We start from the raw sequence: 12,926 nt of genomic DNA on the forward strand, positions 1-12,926 counted from the left end.
CCATCGCGGACTGTCCTCCGGGTGATAATGATAACAAGAGGCCCAAAAAGTAAGAAGTGTCGGAAGTGAGGAAGAGTCACGAGAAACACTTATACCGGTCCATGGCAGACCATGGCGTGTGATTACGCGACGCGAAACGCGGCCGCAGCCCCGATCTCGATCTATCAGACGCGGCCATCATTATCCTTCCCGCAGTCACGGGCACGGTTGCTCGGTGCCAACAGTGACACCAACGGTCGGTCGGTCGGTCGGTCGCACGTTTCCCGCTTCACTCAATTTAATGATGAAACATAAAATGTTCGCCACCCAAACACTCGGTTCCGCTCGTACCCTTCCGCCCAACCTCCGATCCTCCGGTGTATAAAGATTGTTTTGGCATCTTCTTGAGTTGCTTGTTCTTTTTCGGGGCCGCAGCATTCGCGCTTCAAACCAGCACGCGACACAGCGACCGATGAAAGCATGGAGCGCCACCTCCCGAGGTTTTGCACCGTGGAATTTATGAGAAAATCGATTCACCTGCAGCGATAAATGTGCACCCGCCTCCCTTCTTCACCTTCACCTCCCAGAAAACCGTTTGTCTTTCTCCGCAAGCAAGCAAGTGTGTGTGTGTGTGTGTGTGTGTGTGTATGTATGTTTGGCTTCAATTCGTTCCGAAACCATCGCCGAAAGTTGGGTCGCAATCGTTTCGCGAGTCCCCCTTCTTCTGTCCCAATAGAAATTCGTCTCACCGTGCGGCGAGAGTCCTCGCGAAGGTCATCTGTCACGCTGCAGCTAACCCCAGGTACGGGGTTTTCGCTTTAAATTTTACGAACCCACAATTGATTGCTGCGCTGATCAAGACTACGACGGGACGACCACGACGACGACGAGCAAAAGGTAAGATGCTGTTGGTGCTGCTGTTGCCAATTCGTGCAACGTTGTGCACCGCCAGACGCCATTTACAAATGAGTATACAATGCTGTACGCTGGGCAAACTTCGTCCAGCTTGCTGTTGTTTACTCGCCTCGGAATTCGATCGCCCAACTCGCGGCCATTCGTTGTTGCGCTGCTTTGTGTTGCCGCGAGCTCGCGAATTTCTAACCGCGAGTTCTCTCGGGTAGCAACAACTAGTCTGCTTTGGTGCCGTGGCCACCACCCTGCCACAATCGTAGTACCCTTTGCCGCTTGATCGAATTTCAATCGTTCTAAATAAACGTGAGCGAAATTAATTGCATTGTAACAATGGCGAACCGGCGTGGTTGGTGAGGTGAGGTTTCTGCTTTCAAACTGAAACCCATTGAAGCTGGTGCTGCTGCTGGTGCCCTGGAATCCGGTGCGCCGAGGAGTCTGCCATTCTCGCGCACCGGTATGGTGAGAAAATCCAATCATAGAGTAGCCCAGACGGAGGAACCATATTCCTTCCAGTTTGGCGTCACCAGCGATCGAGCTTTCGCGAATTGCTTTGCAACAGTCTTGCATAGTTGAGCAATTAGAAGTCGTGGAAATGTTGCGACGTTTTCCATCACAAATGTTTGGTGGCACAGTGCTCCGGAACGTTGGTTTTATTTTTTTTGTTTTGTTAAAACACAGCTTATGCCGGAAACCGAAACGTCCGTATTTTAACTTTTAAGAAGGGGGCTAAGGTTAATTTAGAGTACAAAAGGGGTTCTTTCAAAGATTTGTTGTTTAGAAGCCATTTAACTTTATTTTGTTACATGAATGTCATAGCAAGTTACAATTTTTAAATAATGTTTGGTTGTATTTTGTGAAAAAAACAACCTACAAATGTAGAAGTTCTTGTCTGCAAAATGATCTTTTCACTACCTTTTGCAAATCTGCTTGATAATCTTGAAATTACCATTTCTTTGTTAGATTATGGGTTTATCCAATTCGACTTGTTCAATTTTTAATCTTTAAATTTTTCGCAACCTTTTGAAGTCAAAAAAGTGATGTTTTTTACGATTAAAAAAACGAATTTTACACAGTTTTTTTAAACAATTATCAACATTTTTTACAAAATCTCGATGAAGCTAATAATATTATTAATTTCAAAACGTTTGGTTCCGTAGTTTTTACATTACGTAGGACACCGCCTTTGAAAACTTTGGTTATGGGAAAAACGCTTTCAAGTAGCGAGATGGTTTTTCAAAAATCTATATCTTCATTTCTTGTTTTGCTTCGATTCTTGATTCTTCGATATTGTTGAAAGTTTCACAAAAAAAATATATGTAAAAAATGTTGAATAAAAACACCTTGGCCGCCTCCTAACCCAAACCAAATGCCATTTTCCAACAGTTTTCCCGATCTTTCCACAGAGCGAAGATATACATTTTAAGCAGAGCAGATAAAAACCCAAACTACCGGCTAACATGGTGAACATTGATTTAAAATTCTCTCCGAGACGAACCATCAGCAACGAAGCTGAATCCTCTTAGGATTTAGTGCGCGTTGCTCGTTGTTTCGACCCAAACACTCCGGCTATTGCTGCATAACATAAACATAGAAAAGTAAATCCACTCCCTGGGCGACAGTAACTACTCATGGTAAGATGGTTCGCTTCGCAGTTTTGCTTTAAAACTCACTTTCCTCGAAAAAACGATCAAGGACCAGCCCCGCCGATGCTACAGAGCTACAGATTGACACACATGCCAGGCCGACGAAGAGGGAGGCTCCTCTCGTCGGTACCTGTGATTACCGAAGAAAGGAAGTGCTGGCACTGAGAAGCATCTTGCGGGAAGGCACCGTTTTTGCAAAGGCGACCCATAATCCGCTTACCGCCAGTGCATCCTTGCCACCAACATGAGCACCACCACCAGTAAGCTTCTTAAAACTGTATGTTTTGGTTTAATTTACATCACTACCGGTACATTCGAGTACACGTGCATGTGGCCGAGCTCGAGCTCGAGTTCCGAGTACCCGTCCCCTTTTCCCTTTCGCTTCCGCGCTCGTGTTTCTTTTATTCGTTGCCTTCCGCTGCTCTCGGGATTGATCCGCGCGGTGCGCTACGTTCGAAAGCAGAAAACTCCATCCTCATCATCATCATCATCGCCAACATCATGGTTCTCGTCTGGCCAGCTAAGCGTGCCCCGGAACTAGCCCTGAAGCCTTGCCACCAAAAAAAACCTCACGCTGGCTATAGCGAAGGATGGCGATCTCATCATCATCTCATAGCGCTACTGCGAAACGAAAGCAACATAACCTCAAAACCCTTGAACCACGGAACAACAACAGAGAGGATCCAAAAATATTGAATCCTCCAGCGACGACGGCGAAGAAAAGAAGAAGCGAAGCGTGGTCGCGGGCGCCGCGTGTTATGGAAATGAGATTATAATTTATGCAAAAATCAACATGTTACGGGCAGCGCGCCCAGTCGCGATCGCGATCCAGCAGCAGACAGCCCGGGCAGTGCTGTCTCATCGCCATTCGCGACGGCACGATCGATCGATTGTTACCTTGAGCAGGATAATTTGTACTGCTTACGATAGAGACTCCAAACCATGACCGGTGCTTCCTTTCTGGATGGTGTACAACAGGCGAAAGATCGTGACCTAGCGGTCCTTGGCCGGGTTCACTAATGGTGATGATGGTGCCAGCAGTGCAACAAGTCCAGCAGCAGCAGCAACAGCAGCAAGAGCAGCTAGCCGATTGCAGGTGAAGAGAGTGGCAACAAAAAATGGACGGAAAACAGGGAAAATCTAGATAAACACATTCCCCTCACGATTCTGCGCTCAGCCCTTCCCGCAGCCTGAAGTGCTGCTAATGTGTTTGCATAAACAACCCGCGTGTGAAGAAGCGGCCAGCCGGCCGGCCGGAGGTACTTTACATTCTCCGGATTGCACATACCGGTGTCTCCCCCTTGCAGGACCTGGAAAACTTCCCCCCCGGGGGTGGAAGGTTAATAAATTAATCTTCTTCAGCGCGCCGCGCCCCAAACTGCACGCCGTTGCATCGTTGCTAGTGAATGCATAATTTACACCTTGGTACACTGGGACTGGGTGGCCAGGACTGCCCCTCGCGGACACCGTAATGAACTCATTTCCGGCCACCAGACCGGAAACAGCGCAAACGGTGTAAAGCGATGTTCTTGCCAGTCGCAGGGCACAGGACGCCATTTTGCTGCTGCGATGTTATCGTGCGGCCAGTAGCAACTGCAGTGGAAAAGTTTTCCAACCTTATGCTTAAACGTTTGGCCAACTATCAAGCCAGAGAAAAATGGGAGGGTTGGATGGAAAATCAACAAAGGGTGGCGTCTAGGTTACTGGCAGTGGGGCATCGTTTGTTCGTCAGTCACTCCATTCGTCAGTGGCCGTCTGTTCGCGGGCAAAAGGCTGACGGTCTGCTGACGCTGATTCACCATTTAGCCAACTCACCGGACCGGTACAAATGGCAGTGCAAAAAAAACCGGTATGCTGGGCATCCGCAGCATCCGAATATTGATGGAAATGGTGGTACAGCAGACAGAGGGGCCGCCATTGCTGCAACACGAGACAATGGGTACCGGAATCCGGTGGCAGCATTCGTTTGCTGGCTTACTGGGGCCATGGGAACCGACCGAGAGGGTGGGGGGCGGGGTAGCGCAAGAAATTAGAGACCGGACCACAATTTAAAATGCAAATAAAAGGAAATTACGTTTCCGCTTCCGGGCACAAATTGTCACGGCCGGTCCCTGCGTGGCCACCACCTTTCACTCGACGCTCGGGATTTTCCCCCCAAAAATTTCCTGCTGCCCCCTTCCCGTTTTTGTCGGTTGGCTTTCTGGCTGCGAAGATTTACAGCTACTGCTGCCGCCGACCAGGCCTCCGAGAAGGACCTCTCTCGAGCCGGAACTTTGTTTCTTCCGCATTTCGGTTGTTTGATTTCGTTGGCCAAGTAAATTGTGAAATGTTATGCCATACGTTTCTCCGGTGGTAGGAAGGAGAAGGGACTCCTTTTTGGGGGGGTGAATATTTCGGGAAGGATGCCCCCCCTCCCCCCTTCGCCCCTTTTCCTCCAACAAGAACACAGATGATTCAATTCCATTGTCCGATGTGTGAGGTGCTCCAGCAGTGGTCAGCCATACATTGGAATTTCGTCTAGAACAACAACAACAACAACAACAACAAGAACAAGAGCGACGCCGTCTGGTATTGCCAAGGGCTGCTAGATCGACGATCCACGGTCCGAGTCGGTGGTTACGGTCCCGAAGTTTAGGGATAACCTCGTTACGCGTTCGCCTGGATTGCTTTTCCATTTGTTTGTCCAGCATGTCTATCGTTTTGTTATGCCGATCGGCCCTAAAATAACTGCAGCGACCCTTCCCTGTGGCCAGCGATTCAGAGAAATTGTTGGATTGAGGGGTTTTTTTTTTCGCCCCCCATTCGATAATCGTTCGCTTTGATTCTCTGTACTACTACTGCCCCTGGAGTGCTTTTTCTATCGATTGTGAGCTTCTGTGAAGGTTTTCTAGCAGCGCGCGTGTGTGTGTAGCCCTTCGATGGTTTTACCTTTGGATGGAGCCCTTCGGATTTCATATCAATATCTCAGAACCGCTCTTCATTATCATCACACTCGAAGAAGCTTCACCGCCTACCATCGAGCTTAGTCCATCGATCTGTTATTTCAATTCTTCCAAAATCTAATTTTGATACCAGAGATACCAACCCTGTCCATCTAGAGGCCACGAGAATAATTAGATTTACATTCAACGAGCCATCCTTGCTTCCTTACTCTAATCTTAGTGGCTTACAATGCTACAACTAATGATTTCTGTTTGAAACCACATAAAAATTTTAAAAGGTGTGAGCAATACGATACGATGGTACTTTTAATACGTACTCAAGGAATGGTAAGTGATGAGACTAGCAAGCTAGAAGATACCTTCTAAAACCGAGTAGTTCAAGTTATAAAGATACTAGCAATAAGCAACAGTGAATTTGAATGAATATGAAATCGATTAACTGGGGATCAATACTGTAAACGCTGTTCTCTCTACGGTGCGAGATCATCTCTTTACTCCTTTAGACCATATACATGCATTCTAGAGCTTCTTCAAATAGAATGATGTTGAAAAATGGCCCAGCGAAAGGTTTTCGTAGAAATCGTTGAGAATGTGTGTACCGCGACACACGCAATTTTATTAATGTTAAAATATTGACCGTGTTTTGGTCCTATTGAAACACCTGTTAATAAAATTGAAGATTTTCAAACAGCTGAAAATATATTTATGCGGCCGAATATTGACATCGTCTGTAGGCCACATTGACGTATAAGTTAATCTACCAGTTAGCACTTTCATATCATTGTCATCGTGTGTTATGATTCTTAACTAAATGGTTGAAAAAGAAGGACTTACCCGAGATATTGGCTGCAATAAAGTACAAAATTATTTTTTTTGGTATTTAGAAATTAGAAATCATTGATACTTTTTATATTTTTTCGGACCAGACAAATCCCCCTATATTGTGCAATTTCACAGGCACTGACGTCTAATATTGATGCTTCTGTAGCCCTGGTCGACAAAATATTGATCACTAAATCAATTCCTGTGACATTCAGTCAATAAGAAAACGTCTATATGAAATCAATAATATTGATCAATATTATAAGCCGTGCGTGCACCACTGTTAATCCGGTGGACGAAATTTAAAATTTAAATTTAACTTAAAATATGCGATCATTATAAAAACATTTTTTGAGCAAAGTGAAGTGGCAAAGATTATAACATCGAAGCCCAACAAGGAATTCACGTTTAGGTCCTCCCTTAGTCAATTCAACGAAGGTCACAATTGATCGAATGAACGATGAATCGAAAGTTACTTCGTTTCGTGTTCTCTTTTTTTTTAAGGAAAGAATAGCCAATGGAAAACGATCGCAGAACGAGCGAAACCGTCTGGATTGCATTTAACAATCAATCGACCTTCGGGCCGCTCGCAGCATTTCCCATTCCCCGATGCCTGACTCAATTTGCAGAGCATCAGAACTCGCACCCTCTACCCCCGCTGCTGGATGATTATTGGATCGAAGTAATGATAACAAATGCTCCTACCATATTGTACCGGATCGGCCATTGTCGCATCCTGCGCAACCATCCGCCAGCATCGACGACGATGACTCGACTCCGCGGATGGTCAGCTCGCAACAGCAGCAGCAGTACTGCTCACAAGCACGTACTCGTTCACTTGCTGCATAAACAATCCTCCCGTGTTCTACCTCCCTCAGGTCAGGCCGGATTGCAAACAGGACACATGGCCGTGTAGCAGCTGCACCCTGACAAATGGTTGTTTCAAATAAAAGTCTAATAAAAGTAAAGATAAATTAAAATTTATCGAGCACCGAACAGCGCGCGCCCATGTGCGTGTGTTGTGTTTGTTGAAGTGGAGTATCCTCCTGTATGTACAACGAAACAATCGGCGACAATTACGAAAGCACCCCTCTTCTCACCACTCTCTCTCTGCTGCTGCTGCTGCTGCTCTGTTATCAAATCTCCGAACAAAACTGATTTTGGTTGAAAGGTTTGGTACGTGGTCGGGCCATTTTAGTAACACAACAAACATTCAACACTCAAATGGATGCCTTTATGTCATGTTTCTTCTTTTGTTTTCCTCAGTGTTCCCGCGATGAAAATTAACCATCAAACATAAACACCATCATATATTGTAGTCATTGTTGGTGTGTGTTTGGTTTGCCCTTCAACTCAAAACTAATGCTCCTGAGCACACACACACACACACACACACACACACACATGTTACCTGCAACACGGGCATCCTAATGGGATGTCAAACAAATCATCGTCATTAGTTGGCACAGGCCATCAACGTTGGATCGAACTGATGCAAAACTCCGCACCCAGAGGGTTTGTGGTGTGTTTGTTTGCTGTTTTTTCTGTTGTCCTCGAAAAGTGGTTTTCTCATTATCATAACCACCACCTAGCATCAGCATCGTACCACCACAAACTGACGGCATCACTTTACAACGCTCATGGCACGTTGCTGACCAAAGCGGCCACTTTCCTCTCATTTCCTGCCATCCCTTTTGTCAGGTAGCGTAGCATTATGTTAAAATGGTGGTAAAAACGTAACACTAACCGAGTAACGATTGATCGTTACCATCGCGCAGCATTTCCACTTCACCACACACACACACACACAAAACGGTGGAAAAAGTTGCAGATAAAGTGGCAGAGAGTGCGAGCGAGAGACCAGCAGCGGCCTGTTACCGATTTCGCGCTGCTGTTCGCCATCTTTAAAGCCGATCTCCGCATGCCCTTCCTTCTGTGCTTTCTACTCGGCCTCGTCGAATCATCATCAAATACGACGTTAATGATATTGATGAAAACGATCATTTTTGGCAAACGATTCGCCGTGGGCGCTGGCTGGCTGGTGAGCCCCGCATGAGCCTAGCTAGAGAGTGCTGTAAACCGACGACAACAACAACCCCCCAAAAACGCTTACCATGACCATAGAGAGAGAGCAGAGAGCAGCAAAGAGGAACGTGTTCACATTTCCGGTACTGGCAAAAGGTGCGCATAATGTCGGTTCAGGTGATTGCAGCGTACCCTGCAACAGGACAATATGATGCTGTGATCTAGGCACCGGTGTATGCTCCTGTGTGTGTGTGTGTGTGTTACACACGTGTAACAGTTCTGCGAATTATGCTCGACCGAGCTTGAGCCGGTTCGAGGTGGCACCGATGTGGAAGAGGACCAACACCATGTTCAAGCTCGTGGTTCGAAACGTGCCTGATCACCGTCACGGAAATCTCCGCCCTAAAGAGACACAAAATTATGCAAATCGGATAACATGACTTTCGTCCTGGTCTGTCCCGCGCTATGGTCGCGTGCCGCAGTGCCGTGCTGTTATGGTTGTTGTAGGTACTCCTCCTACCCTCTACAGTGGTGGTACTCTAGTGGTTTGTCAGTTGTTGCGTATGTCACTGGTGCGTTCCCGTTCACGGTGGATGGCGGTGGTGGCATCGCAGTGTGCTTAGACCACCGCAATCAGACCAGCATTCGAGTGGCACATAGCTTGCTTCGTTGCACGAGGCTGCTCATTGGTCGAAGCAGTAACATCTTTCGTCGCACACCGCCGTTGGTTTGTCGCCGGGCGTCAAAGGCAAAGCCAACAACGCACCCAACACTCATTTGCTGCTGCTGCTGCTGCTGCTGCTGTCCCCCGATGATGGCCGCTTTTGCCATCTCCCCGTGGACGCCACGGTAAATGGCGTGTCCGAACGGGAACAGTTACGCACCGCATCGCGTGAGGTGTAAAATTTTACGTCCGCAGAGTCAAAAAAACATAAAACTTTTCGCCACCGAACGACGCAAACCACGACCGGCAACCTCGGCCGGTAACCGTCCGACCGGAATGCTCGGGGCTCATAATCGCCGAGGCCATCAAATCGAAAAGTTTTCCCAAAAACGATCATGCAGCAATGGTGCGTTAGTGTCGGAAGAAGGAGGGGGAGATAAGCAAGCAATTCTTACCTGGCGGCCGGTGGATCCGTTTGATGAACCAAACGCGGACAAATGCCGCGCATAAAGCTTAACGACCTGTTTATGCGGAAATATCGAAAGGCCGTTAATCAGGAATGGTCCCACGGGGGCCGATGATGTGGCCGCGTGTGTGATGCGAATGTATGTTCGCCTTTTTCTTGGGGAGTAAGGTGCACTCTCACTATGCACAAGCGCACGCACGCACGCAATACTACTATGGCAGAGTCATTGCACGATTAAGTATAAACCAAATTGACGCATTGTGTTGTAAAGATTTTAACGCGTTTCAAACTGCATTGTAAACAGTGTCGCTGCGATTTACGAGCGATTACAGCTAGTTCTCGGAAACAGGCAAGTACAATAGCAAAAAGCATAGAATATGCTTCTGCATGATCCTTGATGCTTTGGTCATATTTATCTGAAGTCCTCTTTAGACATTCTTGCAACTACATTGTTTACAAACATATCAACGAAGGAGTAAGGTCGTTGTATTGATGGCATTTGCGCTGCTAAAACGTGTCAGACATCTGGAGTGTATGGTCAGAGTGGTTTTAAAGAAAGGATGATAATGATCCAGGTTCTTTCTTTCCATGAAAACAGTTGCAACGGAGTGAGATATTTCTATCAAGGTAATTTATTTGATTTTTTTATCTTCCAAAAGCCGACACTACTTCCGGTAACATTACATTACTGTAATTATCGTCATGCGTGTAACACTCCAACCTTTGAAGCCATCTTTTATGAATTTGATGTTACCTACCGATCGTTCGATGCCAGAAAGAATTCTACAGAAATGTAATTCGTTGCTTCTGATTAACCTAATTCACGAAATTTCGGTTCGAAACGGTCCATCTGGTGATTTTACAGGATCCAGCCAGGGGGCGCCATTTTCTGAAATTATGGATTCCCTATAAATCAAACGATGTGCAAAGCATCGTAATGTAATATGGATACATGGTGCAAAAATCTTCATTACTGACGGCATTAGGAGTCCTCTTTGATCGAATCCTTATTACCGAGAATTAATTTCAGTCGATGAGCACACCGCTCTATTAGCATCGGAATTATCGGTTCTTCCGATGAACCTTAGCTCCAGGAAGTGATAAAATTAGCATTTCGACCTAAAGCGACTCGTTTTTGCTCTGTTATTGAATTCAGGTGCATCAACGGATGCCGACAGATAGAGATATGTTTTAAAAATTGTTTCAAAAATTCCCGAAATTACACTGAGTGAGGTTCAGCCCAGTCACGCAAAGTATTCGTTACTTCGTTAGAAAACATACTTAGTGTAAGCTTAGCAGATGTGTTACCGGCTCTAGGTTCCTTTTGAAATGTATAAATTCCAAGAATGTTGGCGAATGTTTGAAACAGCAAACAACCATGAAACCCCGATTCGATCATTCGATCATTCGATCAAAAAACGCACACAATTTTTTTTTTACTTCTGCAGTTGGGAGGCGTTGAACGTCCCGGAGTTGAAAACAATCTGGACGAAACATTTGCAGTATCAGTTATGATTGCATGGTTTCAAACGATGAATCCAACGAACGAATTCCTGGATAGACAATCGAATTCCTGGATAGACTTGTTATGATCCGACACGGTATAAACGGTACAGTACCCCAGAGTAACTACACAAATAAAGAGTCTTGATTTTCCAATAAGAGTCATCGTTTGAATGGTACTTTTTCTCTAGAAACATGAAATGAAATGTCTCTTCTGGCATGATTGACTTGGGTTTTCGCCCAAAACGGACGATACTATGACGATCCCAAAAGGGATTCATACGACCAGTGCTTAGAAGCATCCTGAAGCAGGTTTTTTTTTCAATAGAACAAGAGGCAATGATATCGTGGTCTACTAGGATCATGGTTTAAGATAATAAAACTAGGATCGTGGTCTACTGTACAAGGACAGGCTGAAAGAATGCAGCACCTAATTCATCGAATTCTAGCAAATTAATCGAACTTCAAAAGCAAAACAATAGTCTTCGTGTCCGGCGTGCTTCGTGTTCAGTCTCTATTAGGTAAAAAGCAATTTACTTTACACGGCGAATGAGTGTCACGGTAGAAAACCGCCCCATTAGCCAAAGGGAACCGCAAGATAGGAGGACATCATGACAGTGGTTTTGAAGTAGTTGAAGCTGCTGCGAAGCTGAATAGATCCACCAACCCTGCCGGATTTATCGATCTTCCTAGCGATGATGTTTGCTGGCGGTGCGGCCAGTGCTGATAATTTAAGTCCGACAGAAACTGGCCGGAACGCGCGAATGGTGTCGCTCGCACCGCTCGGTGTTGGTTGCGGTAGCGGTGCGATGATATAAATAGTCAGCAGTCCTCGCCGGCCGGGAACACACACGCAACCACGCAACCACACAACCGCTAACCGACTGCCGACTATTACAGGCTGCGGAACACCGACCGGATGTCGACCAGAAGCGAGCGACGCGCGCGGTAGGCCTTCGGGGAGATCGGGCAATTCCCGTCAGTGATCAGTTCATTTGTCGCCGTTGCGGATGTTTGTTCCTCTGGGCCATCCCCCTCCCCAAAACCCGTAGAACCGATGGCCAAACCCAACAATGTTGAATCAGCGCAAATGCTCAATGGTTATGTAGGTTATGGGGTGCGGCACTGTCTCCGAGTGACGTCCCGAGCCCGAACCAGGACCTTTATTCTCCCTCGGGCCGATCGAGCACGAAGCAGCCTTGCACTTGCCCCGTTCCTAGCAACCGACCTAGCAACAGCAGCAGCCGGAAAGCCCTGCTCCAGAACATGCAGATGCGAGAAACGAAAAGGGAAGGTGATGATGCCATTTCGTCACATGTTCGAGTGGGTGGCCGGGTGGTTTTGATAAACTTCTCAATCTATTTCAATATTGTTGCAACGTGATGCACTCGACTCGGCAACCGGAAGCAGCAGCAGCAGCAGCAGCAGCAAAGTTCCTTGCCAGCAAAGCATGCCAGCTCCTAGTGCTGCTGCTGCTGCTGCTGCCGATGTTGCTTGTCATCGATTCGATTTGCTTCCGACGACGACGACAACGACATGCAACGCTTCTGCAAATGGTACTTCTGGTGGTAACCATTCCTCTTCGATGCTTCTTTGGCCACACCACCGGCCACATTGAAATGGTTCATGGTTCGACCGAGCGATACGGGAAGCGTTGTGTAACATAAGACACATACACACACACACACACACAGAGACATTCGCCATTTTGCTATCGGTCGCCGCACATGACACACTCACATTCCGCCCAATTCCCAATTCCCAATGCTGTTGCACTTCTGACATCTTTTTGGCACATCTAATCCGCCCGACATTCCAGCCCGGTGTGCCGAGAGGGTGAGGGTAGGGAGGGATTAGGTTGATCAAATCATGCGGTTGGCGGTGCGGTTCCCGACATCATCCGACGTCACCAGATCAAACTCGCACTTCGAACTCCACATCGTATTCGCGTGTGTCCGTGTGTTTGTGTT

The sequence above is a fragment of the Anopheles darlingi genome, chromosome 2, assembly GCF_943734745.1.
Source record: "Anopheles darlingi chromosome 2, idAnoDarlMG_H_01, whole genome shotgun sequence".
In the NCBI taxonomy this organism is placed as follows: domain Eukaryota; kingdom Metazoa; phylum Arthropoda; class Insecta; order Diptera; family Culicidae; genus Anopheles; species Anopheles darlingi.